General features: G+C 38.8%; 1 pseudogene; it reads right to left on the bottom strand.

Annotated features, from left to right (window-relative positions):
- Positions 1–542: 542 nt before the first annotated feature.
- LOC101702747 (DNA repair protein RAD51 homolog 3-like) lies at positions 543–3,319 on the bottom strand (annotated as a pseudogene).
- Between the last annotated feature and the right edge of the window lie 1,519 nt (positions 3,320–4,838).

Raw genomic sequence — 4,838 nt, 5'->3', positions numbered from 1 at the left:
TTTCCTTTCAGCAGAGCTCAACCTCTCTCTTTGGTTGCATAGTCTTTCTCGCAACTGCAATCACCTTGAAGGAAATACTACCTAACTTCTCCAGTGCAGTTTTTTCTTTGACAGGTTACATGGGCTCTTTAAACTTTGCAATATTATAAGTGTGGTAGATGACAGTTGATGGTCTTTTTTGGACTGGAACCAGAGGTAAAGCTTAAAGCTGAGTCATTTTTTCTTTTTCCTTTTTTTTTTTTTGGTGATAAAATCTTTACCTTTATTATAGTCTAATTTTTAATTATCTTTATATATTTGCTTGGGATAAATACATGTGAAAATTCAGAATAATACTGATCATGCCCTTATTCTAGTCAGCAGATGCCCATTTCTAACCTGGAGGATTCATCAAAAACAGCCAGGTAACTGGGCCTGTAATCCCAGCACTCTGGGAGTTTGAGACAGGAAGATCAAAAGTTCAAGCCAGGGCCGGGGATTTAGTTCAGTGGTTTTGCCGCCTGCCTCACAAGCACAAGGACCTGAGTTCGATCCTTTTGGGGTTACTGTTCTTCATCTGGATCTCGAGACCTTTTTCGGGAATTCAGTGAATCTTCTGTTTGCAATAAACACGCAGTGGGAACAGCATCTCTAAATCCCTGAGGTGTGATTTGAGACAGTACTGTGCTTTCTTTCTGGTTTGGTGATTTGTACAATGTTGCCAACCTTAATTTTTGGTCCCAGTGAAAAATTAGCCTAATTGTAGCAGTATGACCCCAACTCTCCCCTAAAGCAGCAACCAGTAAAGTCTTATTTTTATCAATCTTTGATGTCATTTGGTAGGTTAAAATTTCCTGGGAGCACTGGAATAATTTTACTTTTATAATTGAAGTTTTATATGGCTGAGGCAGGAGGATCACAAGTTCAAGGCCAGCCTGGGTTTCACAGGAAGTTCAAGCTGGCAGCTAATCTGTGATGATTTCCCAGGCTGATCATTTGCTGTGCTAGGCCATTTAGTCATCGAGTACAGAAGGATAGGTCATCAAGGTCATGATGAAAAGGAAAAGCAATGCCATCTACTATCACTAATCAAACCTTTGAGTGATCTGAAAGGAAATCAGGAAGGACATAAACTTGTGCCAGTAGCTCTGTGTAACTATGACAATGAAAATAATAAATATGGGAAAGAATATTTTCAAGAATGAAATCCTCCAAAGCTTTTTGGTGTTCTTCTTCCATGTGTGTTCCTGCTCTAAGCTGAGGGTGTTGAATGCAGGCAGTAGCAAGTTCTACCACCCTCTCAACCATAAAACTTCCCTCTGTATCAATGCAAACAGCTTCACCTGCCACTCCTCCAAAACATTCTGATATCTGCACATCTACTGCCATTCGCATACATAATTGGGTTTTTTTTTTTCAGCACCTGGTGCACCACAAATTTCTGTTGTTTTCATTAAGGGTACACCACCCCCAAGAATATCATCTAGTGCTGAACAGAAGGTAACTATGAAGCCTTGGGTATGCTCATGCTCAAGAAGGACCAGGGCTGTATACTTCCTGCATGAAGTACCAGATGTACTATCATTTCTTGGTTTATTTGTGAGACATTTTCTTCTTACAATTTGCAGAGTTTCTAAGGCTCCCTCTTTAGATATCCCAACTTCTTTGCTGAGTTTGGAGGGTTTCGCCTCTAGGAGTTCCTCAGCACTCTGGAAACCTGCAGACACCAGCTTCCCCGCACCACTGGAGACAGCCAAGTCATTTTTTATAGAAGCGACTCCTACAATTAAGTGAAGGTGCTTCGTTCAAATCTTCTCCATTTGCATGGTCACTTTGTTTTTTTCTCTTTTGTCCTCAACCAATATCTGTTTACCTTCAGAAAACTGACCATAATCTTTTCAAGTGTGTATCTTAGTCTTTTCTCTGAGCAGCTTCATAGTGGCTGCTTTCTAAGGATTCAATCATCTTTATTTTAGTTAATTGGAGATACCACACTGCTTCAGCAGAGAATAATAATTCTACCACCAAAAGGTGGAAACGACCCAGTGTGGTAGGAAAATAAGCAATGTTCAGTCTGGAAGGAATGATTTTAAAAGACAAAATAAGCAATTGTGTCGAACACCATCTTTAGCAATCTATGATAATTATCAAGGAATGAGAGGAAAATTTCCACTTCACTACATTTCCATTCACTACATTACACTTCACTACATTTCCATTCACTACACTCCAACAGTCCTCACCCTCTAGGGCTGGGAGCAATAATGCCTCAACCTCCCATTTCCGTCTCTGTCGGAACCCTACCTTACCTTAAATGCATGTACACATCACTTCCTTGAAATTACTATAATTATGAGAAAAGGAAAAAATGGAAACAAAGTCTTGGTAAATAGGGAAGGGTGGAGGGGTGAAGGGCACACAGGTAATAGGGAAAAAATAAGAACCAAGATACATCATGTACAGGTACAAACACCCAATGATAAATGTAAACATATTGTATACCTAAAATGTACCAATAAAAGAATTTAAGGGAAAAAATTACTATAAACCGTCCTGCTTATTTATTACTCTCCTCTCTCCCGAAAAATATCAGCTCTGGTTAAAACAACATTCTGCGATCTTTTACCTGAGACCAGGTAAGTGAGCCATGTGGGTAACCATGCAGGACCATGCGAACGGGGGCTCATTTTAAATCATGGCCAGTAATCTCAGGTGGGCCCCAGGTGGTTGTCTGCTTTTCTGCAAATTTTCTCTAATTCTTCACCTCTCCCACTCCTCTTTCCAAATCATTCTCTCTCAAATTTGAATCTGCATATAAATCTCCTGAGGATCTCATTACAGTTTCCCGTTCAGCAGGTTGAGGGTGGGATCCACTGCACTCTGCACTGTTACTGACCCCTGGTGGTGACCATGCAGCTAACTGGGGACCCTCTCCAGTCACTAATCTGAAGCGAGTTTCAGGGGCTTGTTTCTGGCAGCTCCACCCTGCTGCACCGGTGCACAAGGGCTCCACTCCCCCGCTAAGAAGGAGACATATGCTATTATTCTTATATGCTTACTAAATCCACCGTGTTTTTGTTGGATCCGATATCTCCCCTATTTAGGGCAACTGCTTTAGTAATTCACCTTTCATTCATATATAAGCAATTTTTTAGTACATATTCAGAAGCATTCTCAAATGTACTTTATCCCATTTGGAAAAATTCTATTTTAGTCCCTTACCCTCACAGGTTACCTCCCTATATCTCTGCTTTCCCTGTAGAAAGTCCTTGAAAGAGTTGTTTATATACTCTTTGTCCAATTCTACACTTTCTCTTTCATCTTGAATTGATGGAACCATCTTTTATAAATTTACAAAGACAGCCACATTTCTATGTCCAACAACCAACTTTTATTACTCATTATATAGGCCTATTAGTATCACTTGATATAATGTTTGACCACTCTCACCTTCAATCAGGTTTTTTTTTTTTTTTTTTTTGCTCTGGGTTCTCTCTCTCTCTCTCTCTCTCTCTCTCTCTCTCTCTCTCTCTCTCTCTCTCTCTCTCTCTCTCCCTCCCTCCCCCCCTCTCCCCCTCCTCCCCTCTTTCCTCCCTCCCTCATCAGTCTTTTTAGTCCATGTCACTTCTGCAGCCTCTAACAATGATTCTAATAATTAGCTGAACATTAGATTTACTTGAAGATTTAAAAACAAATTTAAAAGCCCAGATATCTGTGTGTTACCTCCAAGGAATCTAACACAAGTGGTTTGCTAAAGACCCCAAACAGTGGAGATTTGTCAGTCTCTTGAAGTGTTTCTAACATCTACCCAGGATTGAGGAAATACTGCCCAGCCTCAGTCTGAACCTCCTCTTCTTGTAGATTTACTCCTTAAGTGATACAATTTTGGTAAACTTTTCTTATCAAGGGTTCAAGGTAGTCAGACATTAGAAGTAATGAAGGTTTGTAAATAAGGAGGGCAAGAGGGGTTGAAAGAAAGCGAGGGGAAGGGGAAACAAAAGAAGAATCAAGATATATCCTGTACAGGTACAAATCTCCTCTGATGAATGTTATCATTATGTATATCTAAACTGTATAAATAATATTAATTTAAAACAATTAGAAGTACCAACTTACCAACTAAAATGCACTGCACATTAAAAGGTGACTAATTGTACTGGAAGGTGAGGCATGTCTTAATTTTTGCTTTCTCAAACCTTAAAACTTGAAATATTATTTATGTATAAGATTCCCAATCATCTGTATCTTAACATAGACAACTCTTCTAAATTTTTCACTCTCATGTTCCATTGCCTACTAGCACTACCATCTACTACTGAATATCTAATCAGCATTTCAAATATCATTTCCCAAACTGATACCTACCCTCAACCTATTTTCCTTATGTAGTATCTAGATCAATAAATAGAACTTTACCTTTTTAGATTCTCAAGCTAAAATGTGGGAGCTCTCCTTTCTTTTTCTTCTTTGTTCATACCCCACATTGTATCCACCAGAAAATTTTCTTCATTTAATAGTTCAAATATAAGAAAAACCTGCATGTGCCATCATCTTTGATGCTGGCACCTTATTCCATGCTACATTGCCCCTCACTGAATTAGTAATATTTCCTCTTATTTCTGTCCCTTCTTCTTCTTAATAATCATTTTCAACAGAGTAACACAGCATTCTTTTTTAAATGTAACTCATAACTATGTTTAAAACAGCACAACTTATCAATACCTAAATCTTGGAAGTGGCCTATTTGTCCATCAACACATATATGGATAAAGAAAATACACCCAAGTCAATTGTAGGAAAATGGATTCACTTTGAGACCATAATTCTATGTGAAATAAATCAAACACACGAGCTTAAAT

The sequence above is a fragment of the Heterocephalus glaber genome, unplaced genomic scaffold (genome assembly GCF_053883595.1).
Source record: "Heterocephalus glaber isolate CG9 unplaced genomic scaffold, H.glaber_assembly_v1.0 deba00001454, whole genome shotgun sequence".
In the NCBI taxonomy this organism is placed as follows: Eukaryota; Metazoa; Chordata; class Mammalia; order Rodentia; family Bathyergidae; genus Heterocephalus; species Heterocephalus glaber.
This window is presented reverse-complemented; position numbering and strand designations above follow the sequence as displayed.